The following is a 9,989-nucleotide window of genomic DNA, read 5'->3' as shown; positions in this document are numbered from 1 at the left end:
AAAATGTTGGAAATGTACCTTGAAAAAAAATGATGATGTTCTGGCATCAACCCTTTCCGATTTCAAGGTGTTTTTTGCACCAAACATAATGGTTTTATTGTCTTTTATGGTTTTTTTTTTAAATATTGAAAATTTACTTTGAAAAAAATTGGTGATGCAAAATCAACACATTTTATTTTTGGGTTGTTTTTTCATGTTTTTTTGGGATTTTTGGGCTCGAGTACATGTTTTGAGGTAATAGTTCCCATTCGATTGGTAACTATGATTTGAGTTAATAGTCCTAGAAGCCTTAGTTGTAAAAACTCCCTGGAATCCCTGTATAAACTGTGGGTTGAGTTACTAGTCCTGGAAGCCTTGGTTGGAATAAACGCTCTAGAGCCCTGGAAGGCTTGGATGGAGACCAATTTGATCATGGTTTTTTGATGTCCGACCATAAGGTTGAATCACTATTTGATGGGTTGAGGTTGATGGCCTTTGGAAGCCCTAGATGAGGTACGGGGGTGAAAGGCTCAAGAGAGATTTGGTTCAGCCATTCTATGGTCGGGTGGAACTTGGAAGTCCCATCTGAGGTTGGATTTTGGATTATCAATGAAAACTTATTTGTCCTTGTATCTCTATGAGTATTATACTAGATTATATGTGCTTTATATGGTTGTGATTTCATGGGTATTTCTATCCCTATTATGCTCGTTATGTATGTGTTTTATGACAATAGTTATGTATGGCCCTCATCATATTTTTACTCATATATGAATGGACAATGTATCTATGGTGTAATGGAGTGAATGCCAATTAATATTTTGAGGCATCAATGATTCATGGTGAATCTCAAGTAAGTATGCAACCCCTATGCTCAGATATGTTATTTACACATGTACTTTACATATTCGTAATATGTTTGACGAAATGTCTGTCACACCTAGTAGGGGTCCAGTCAAGCTCTTAAATAAGTATTTTCTTTGTTACTGTCATTTCGATGTTATTTTATTGTTTTGAAGGTATCATGAAATTATGGGGAGTGACTTGGGCTTTGGGCCTCAAAAAGTGGCTCAAATCCTAGGGACGTTGGCATAACTGTGGAAAATTGGGTCTCTAAACACTTGCAGACAAGCCTGTGAGAGAGATTCTCGGTTTTTGGACGTTTTCATGCCTATAAGATGAGAACGATTGAGGCTTAAGCTCTCCAAAAGTTTAGTGGGACCCAAGGGCAAGTTGACTGAAGTGTTGAATTGGTTCCTAAGGGTCCTAAGGTTGATGTTGAATGTTTGTATGTTGTCGTTCCATCAGTTCCACTTCCTTAACATGAATTAAGAGGTCGAATAATATCGTAGTGGATACTCATTGCATGTCTACCCAAGCTGGACGGTTGCTTGGGTAGATGTGGGAGGAAGTTATTACACCAACGTTGTATGAATTTTGTCTAAGCACCCTTGATTTATGAAAAATGATAAATAAGAGTCAAGTTGATGAAGCATGAAATGGGTGGAGGAGAGGTAACAAAAGGTATGTGGGACCTAGACTCAGAGGGGGTCAGTAATAAAACAAAAGAGAGAAACAAAAGAGGTCATATTCTACCTTAACTTAAAGGGAAAGAATAGAGAAGAGGCAACTCTGAGTGCCATTTGGAAACATATCTCACAATTCCTCTCATTAATCTACCATATCCATTGTGCTAAGGATCCTAATGCCATCAGTGACCATAACTCTCCATATTTTTAGATTTTTACTATAAAAGGTCCTCTTGCTGATGCATAATCAATTTGGTACTCAAGATCACCATTCCCTAGTTAATGTAATGAGCCAATAAAATGAAACCTCGTGAAAAAGATAACATCACATATCCTATATACAAACCTACAATCTCTACCTTAAGCATTGAAGTGATAATCCTCCACCGAGATATTAAATTACACTTGTTCCTATGATCATTGGAGCCCTTTCAAAGATTTTCAATCATAATATTTTTAAGCAAATGTGAGACAGATGTTAAATACATGGAGGGTTTTCTACCACATCTTTTAATGTTTGTCCTGGGTGGGTAGTGGCCATGCATCCCCAACCTAACCCCTTCTTGTCACCCCATTAGCAAGAAAGGAGACAACTATAGTTAGAAAATAAAACGAATATAATGATATCAAAAAAATATAAAAATTCTATTCCTTTTTCATTTTATTTGTAGTGCATTACACTAATTGACATGATATTTACACTATCTTGACTATAACACTTCCTACCACCCCATTATACTAATTTGGGTTGTAGAAGGCATCATTGACCTCCAATAATTATCATTATCAATAACTATTAGGTTGGTAGTAGGGATTTAACCTCTATTCAATATTTTCGTATATATTAATTCTTTTGATAATTAACAATAATGATAATAATTTGGATTGAGTGGGCTTATATGAGGTGGAGAGCTGGGAGGAAAATGGTGGACTAGGGTTTCTGACAAATCCTTACATGGTGGAGAGACAGAGCAAGCAGCCTTACAGGTCCAAGCAGGACTGCTGCCAGTTCAGGATTGGCGCATCTAGTAGCCAAAACCGATGAACACTCTGATGGGGGAGGCATCAACGCCTCCCCCCAAACACTGCAACAATGAAGACCCACTTGAAGGTGGCATTGAGAATATTTCGAATGAGAATGTATAGAAGCCAGCATTATGGCCTGCGCAGTAGCAGGAGAAGAATGCCCAAGCAGATCTGGAAAAAGAAACAAGAAATAACCCTGCAGTATCTAAGTAACTAAAGAAGGCATCGTCATCCACTTGCAAGCCCATTACAACAGAATGACCCAAGATTTAGCTCCCTAGTCACAGAATCAATGCACAAATACAATAGATGAAATACCATGCACTGATAGGCAAATTTATAGGCTATTACAATACATGAAAGACCATGCACTGATAGGCAAATTTATAGGCTATTGGCCAACTAAAAAAGCACTGCAAGGCTGGATTACCTTAAAGTGGAAGCCCAAAGGACATGTTACCCTATAGCTAGGCCCCAAAGGCTTCTTCACGGCCATCTTTAACTGCCTTGAAGACAAAAATCGCGTACTAGATGAAGGACCCTATTTCTTTAACGCACCAGGTCTATATCTACGAGACTGGGTAGAAAGATTTAATCCAGACAAGGAAGACTTCAGTTGGGCGCCAGTTTGGATCCGCATGTACTCTTCACCGTTGGAATACTGGGATGAAGAATCACTTAAAGCCATCGGTAATGGATTAGGCAAGTTCATAAAGACAGTAGAGGAAGAAAAGCTTCGTCGGTACACTTCCTATGCTCATATTTGCATTTACGTGAAACTGGGCAAGGCGCTCACGAACTCAGTAAGTCTCCTTCACGATGAATTTGAATGAATACAACCCATAGATTATGAACATGTACCTTTTAGATGCAGGAGGTGCCATGCCCATGGACACCTATTCCGTGACTGTCCTTTAAATGCTCCTCCTAAATCCACAGACAATGGAGGAAAGTCTGATACGGAAGGGTTTACTAAAGTGGCTAGTAGAAAGAAGCATACCAGAAAACCATCCACAGCACCAAAAAATGCTACTCCATCTTCAGATATACCATCCTCAAGCAATAGCTTTGATATTTTGGCAAACCTAGATATGCCTGAATTAGATCCCCCCACGACAGCAAAGACATCCTCTACTCCATCCACCAAACTTTCTCCTACACCTATTAATAATGAAGCTAGTCAACCATCGAAAGTTAAAACCTTTGATCAGCATGCACCAACCACGCAACCCGTCCCCATCCATGCTCATAACAAAGCCCTCTGGTCCAATAAAGTAATGGACATTGATGACCTATTGAAAAACCCTCTTCAGTCAAAACCCCACATGGAGGACAGTAGTCAACAAAGTTTAATGGAAAAAGAACCTGAAAGCTTTGATCTAGGTGATATAGACATTTTCAGTCTAGAACAAGCTTGTAACAAGAAAGAGTTCGACACAATACCGGATAGGAAACTTGAAAATCTAGAAGTAGTACTATCAAGACTGCATCAACACAGCACACAGGGCATACAACAAGAAGGTAAATGGGATGGGAAACATATCACCAAAGATGGGAAGAAGAGAGGGAGAAACACAGATCTACAATACACCATCCCAATTGGGGAAATGCTAGTGGAGTCCGGAAGATGCTCCATGTTGACTAAATACTATCGTTCCTTACCTACAGGTCAACCATGAAGCTCATCTCCTAGAATGTCAGAGGACTTAATGGTCCAGTGAAATACAGAGTGATAAAGAACATGATTCAGCAAGAAAAACCACACATTGTATTCATGTAGGAAACAAAATGTAACACTAGTACTTTAGCTTCCATATTATCCAAAGCATGGGTGGGATGTCATACTATTACAGTAGATGCAACAGGCACTTTGGGAGGGCTTGCCATAGCAAGGAATACTTAGCATGTCTCCCTAACAGATTTCCATGCTTCACACCGTTTTATTCGAGCAACTTTCCACCTTATCGGAACCAACATAGATGGCCTCTTGACCAATGTATACTTCCCTTAAGATGCAATGCAAAACACTACGTGGCTAAAAATGTTGGAAATTCTCAATTCCACAAGAACTTATCCACTCTGGATCACAGGAGATGACTTCAACATGATCACACAGCTGGAGGAAAGACTTGGCCGCAAAAGAAAGTTGTACAATGAATGTAATAGCTTCAAAGAATACATTCAAAACAACTGGCTAATTGACTTACCATTTGATAATGGCACTTACACATGGAATAACAAATGGACGGGCTCTCAACAAATCTCCTCCAGGTTGGATAGATATCTAATCTCAGACAACTCTGTCCATTTAGGTGGTGATATATGCGCCTCCATACTCCACACTGCATGCTCAGATCATTGGCCTATTTCCTTGCAATGGAAGAATCTTGGAAATTCAAACAGGAAACCATTTAAATTTGAAGCTTTCTGGCTCACCCACCCTGAGTTCAAAAAAATGGTCAAATCAGTGTGGGAGAGCTTCATTCCCAATGGTGGCTCAACTATGTATAAATTCCAGCAGAGACTGAGGCACATCAAAAGGCAAATCAAGACCTGGAATTACACTACATTCGGTAATATATTTCAAGAGAAAAAAGTCCTCGAGCAAAGTATGAAAGAGCTACAGTAGAAGATTATCACAGGAGGCAAAACAGAGGAACTAGCAAGTCAGGAACAAGTTCTACTAACACAATTAGAAGAAAGAAGGAAACAAGAGGAACTGCTCTTGAAACAAAATTCAAGAATCAGATGGCTAAAAGAAGGTGAAAGAAATACCAAATTCTTTCATCGCACAACTATTTAAAGAAGAATGAATAATACCATCTTGCATACTCAAAATCCATGGGGAGACAGAATGGAGAAACAGGAAAATATCGAGAAAGAGCTCACTAATCACTTCAAAACAGTACATCAAGAGCCGCCTACAGATAGATAGCCTGCAATAAATGAAATATTTTAGCATATTCCAAGAATTATAACAGAGGAGCATAATCAGCTTTTGCTAAGACCGGTCACCCTGATGGAGGTAGAAGAGGCATCAAATCAATTGAAAGCTGGGAAAGCTCCAAGACCTAATGGTTTCACCTCTAACTTTTACCATCACTTCTGGGACTTAATCAAAGTAGAAGTCTAGAATGTGGTAGAAGAATATCGAGCTATGCATTGGCTACTTCCCTCTCTCAATGCGACATTCATCGCACTTATTCCCAAAGAAGCACAGCCAAGCACTTCGGAGAAGTTCAGGCCCATTGCACTATGCAATGTCATATACAAAATTATCTTGAAAGTAATTGCAAATTGCCTCAAACTGCTCCTCCCTCTTCTCATTTCACCAGAACAATCTGGATATGTTGAAGGAATTCAAATCTTGTACGACATTATTTTGACCCATGAAACCATACATTCCTTAAAGACAAACAAACAGGCAAGTATGCTTCTGAAAATCGATCTCTCTAAAGCCTTTGACAATCTTAGCTGGTCCTATATAAAACATATGCTAACTACCTTCGGATTTAGCCCGACCTGGGTTAGATGGTTTATGAATCTAATAACTTCCCCCTTCTGCTCTATTCTAGTTAATGGTATCCCCTCCAAACCCTACTCCCCTTCCAGAGGAATACGTCAAGGTGACCCATAACCCCCATTTCTCTTTATTATTATGGCAGAAGGTCTGGGTCGTCTTATAAAGTAGGCCGTTCAATCTCATGACCTTAGAGGCATCTTTGTACATGGAACCTTTTCAATCACACATCAACAATTTGTTGATGACAATATGCTCTTTGGACATCCCTCCCGCACCTACAAAGCTCTTCTAGGAACTTTCTCAAAAGCCTCTAGGACCACTATAAATACTACCAAATCACAAATATTCTTCTTCCATACTCTAGTAGCCACTCAAAGAATCATAGCCAGAATCATTGGATTCTCTCAAGCCAAACTCCCATCTCATTATTTGGGTGCTCCACTGATAGACTCAGCCTTAAAGCATGCCTCCTGGCAACAACTCATTGAGAAAATTGAAAGCTGCCTATCTTGATGGACATACAAAACTCTCAACATGGCAAGCCGGCTTGTCCTAATAAAGGAAGTCCTACAATCCATGCCCCTCTATCTCTTCTCGGTTCTTGCTGCGCCAAAATGGGTGCTAAAGAGAATCAAAAATCTGTAGTGCAACTTCTTATGGAGATCCATAGGGCAAAACAGAATATGGGCGTTAGTAAAATGGGACACGGTTTGTACACCTGAAGAGTAGGGAGGTCTAGGATTATGTGACCCGCAACACAACAACACATTAATGGGAGCACGAATATGGTGGCAATGGGTTTCAAGCCCACAGAAGCCATGGGCACAACTCTGGACTGCAAAATATGCAAACAATCGATCGCAGCAAGAGCTGATAAGAATAACTACCATGACCACAAGATCCCTAATCTAGAATGCGGCAAAATAAAATAGAGAGATCATCCAAAATCATAGCTTTTGGGAGAGACGAGAAGGGAGAACTGCACGTTTCTCCATGGATTCATGGCAACAGAGACCAAAAATTGCAGAACTTATACCTTGCACAAATTACAATGGAAACAACATCAACCAGACAGACCATGTAGCACAATTCTAGACTCACAGTACCAATCAGGGCTTCAGGCACTGGAAACCTTCTGCACAGATAACACAGCAAGAAACATAAGCTTATAACTTGGAGCTACACAAAGAACTCACTAGCAGAAGAATCAAATATAATACTGGAAAAGATGTTATAAGATGGGGTTATACACCGAAAGGAGTATACACCACAAAAGAAGCCTACCAGTTGATGCTCCAAACATAGGAACCAGTTGACCTTGCTTTGAATCGCATCTGGACTACAGGGATTTGGCCGAAAATCTCCACTTTCACATGGTTGCTATATCATCAAATAATTCTCACTTGAGACAGCTTAATCAAAAGAAGATTCAAGGGACCCTCCTATTGTCCTAATTGTCAAAATCATGAAGAAACTATTCAACACCTCATGGATTCCTGCCACATGGCTAACCAACTATGGGAAAAGCTTACTTTCCAATGTCAGCGACCATGCAGAATCCTAGGGGATATAAAAGGCACCATCTACAACTGGACTCCAAAGCCTTATAACAGCAAAATTCTCAATAAGCTATGGACAATTCTGCCGGGCTTCCTTCTCTGGACAATTTGGAAGGAAAGAAACAAATGAATTTTCAAAAACCAAAGAACTACTTTAGAGATCATATGGACCAAACTAAGTCAGAATATTTAGGAAAATATAGCTCTCCAACAGTGGAGTGTTGAGGACTTTCCCACCCAGGCACAGGAATAGAGCATATGGGCAAATTGAAACTTCAAGCTCCAGCAAGTACAACTTGATCCCAACAGACTAAGAACTATCACAAAGCAGCTCTCACACTGGAATCCCCCCCCACAAAAGGTGATAAAGTTAAACTTTGATGGCACCTCCAAGGGCAACCCAAGCAAAGCAAGACATGGTGGCATATTCAAAGACGATGAAGACTGACCCTTGCTAATATACTTCGGCTCCATTGGTTGGGACACGAACAATTCCGCAAAAATGGAAGGATTATGGCAAGGTATGAACTTAGCACACCAACATAATTTTCATCCCATCATAATAGAGGGGGAGTCTGAAATTATAATCAATATGGTCACTCAATTACAACTAGGAATCACTGCTTTGAGAGTTGCCAAAAGCTAGAGATTAGTGGCCAGGCTTGAACTAATAGAGCAATGGATGAAAAATAGGAGAGAAACCACATTTATCCATGTCAAAAGCGACAACAACAAGGTAGTAGATCTCCTGGCAAATATAGGGGTTGAACAGGATCAAGTTCTACATTCTGGCACAATCAACATTCTACATGACCAATCTCAATTGCAAGCTTGCACTGACCCAGTGCACAACGACGCCCATCTCCCAGATTTAGGTGACAATTAACAACAGTGAGGTGGTTGCCAACTAGGTTGGTGTGTTGCATGACCACATGGCCTCCCATAGGTTGGCACAGTGGTCCAAAACTAGCATTTACAATCACCATAAATGCACCTTATGTAAGCGCTACCTCCATTCTGATAACCGCCATCAACCTCGGCTCAATGCAAACATGAATTCTCAGGAGAATTTCACCTCTGCTCCTGCATATCCATCCCTACAACCTCAACCTCTGCAATGCCTTTTCCCTCATGCAGTGACTGCACCCAGCTCCCACACAACCACTGGGAGACACTGCAACGCCTTTTGTTGTATTGATCTTGGCTCGGGCATCCACTTCACCCATAGCTTGGATTGTCATTTTATATTCCCTTCGGCACTAGTTGCTCATCCCTTTGTTGAACTATCCACAAGCTCCACTATGACGCTGCATCCCATTATGCCAAATTCTGGATGAAATTCACATCCGCCTGCAGACAACATGGTGTGACATAGGATGCGCAGCTATATGGGTGGGAACCGAGGGAGCCTAAGTTGCCCTCAGTGCTCTCCTGCTTCAGATACCACTTCCTCTCTGGCTGAGCAAATTTTAGGTTATTACCCAAATACGCGTAGTAGAAGAGGTTGCCTCAACTCGGTGTCCCTTGCCTCACCTCCCAGCAGCTTCCCCTCCATTTCTGCCCCATCTCCCAGAGGCACTCCTTCCACTCCTCAATTACATTCCCAGAATGCCCAATTCACCTTCCACTCCGCCCTAAACAAGCCCTTCATCATGGCCACCATAACCATTCGCTTTCACGAGGAAGAGCAGAGCTCTAAGGAATAAGCCACCGAGGCTAGTGGATGCATCATTGCAACTGAGGAGCAAGGAACAATGCGAGGTGGCAGCACCAAGGCAATTGAGATATCGAACATTGCTGGTGGTGGGCGCACCATAGCAAGGTGCAGCCACACCAAAGCCAAACCAGAACTGGCTCAGACAAGCACTCAAGGAGCAGGGGAGCGAAGCCAGGAGCAGTAGACCAGACGCATAGGGAAGGAAGTGAACGAGGCTCCACAAACAAACTGGGTAATGGACGAATACTGATGTCTCGTCAAGGAAGAGCACTCGGCTTTGTAGGCTGGTGACATGGAGACGTCGTTGTTGGAAAGTGGCAACATTGAGGAGTACAAATGCTTCATTGTGGAGGAGCACCCTCCATCGCCACCACATCCCTAGCCTACCACCTCGATGCCGTGTGTCAGCCTCTTTGTCTGCCACCTTGCTGCCACTCAGTATGCCACGCATCTGCCACATAGTCTGCCACTCGGCATACCATGTGTCTCAAGTCTTTTGGGACACTGCTTTTTAGCTCTCTGTTTACAATGGGCTTTTGGGAAAACACTTTAATATTTTCGACTCTTCAGCTGGGTTTTTGTTTTTTGGTCTCATTAGATATAGTGATACAAAACTGGATGCTTTGCTGGTCTCCCCTACATGGGCAGCAAGCTAA

This window comes from Pinus tabuliformis, chromosome Q, assembly GCF_031772625.1.
Source record: "Pinus tabuliformis cultivar Carrire ecotype Pingquan chromosome Q, CPIR1, whole genome shotgun sequence".
Lineage (NCBI taxonomy): Eukaryota > Viridiplantae > Streptophyta > Pinopsida > Pinales > Pinaceae > Pinus > Pinus tabuliformis.
The sequence above is the reverse complement of the archived record's forward strand: the minus strand, read 5'-3'. Positions refer to the sequence as shown.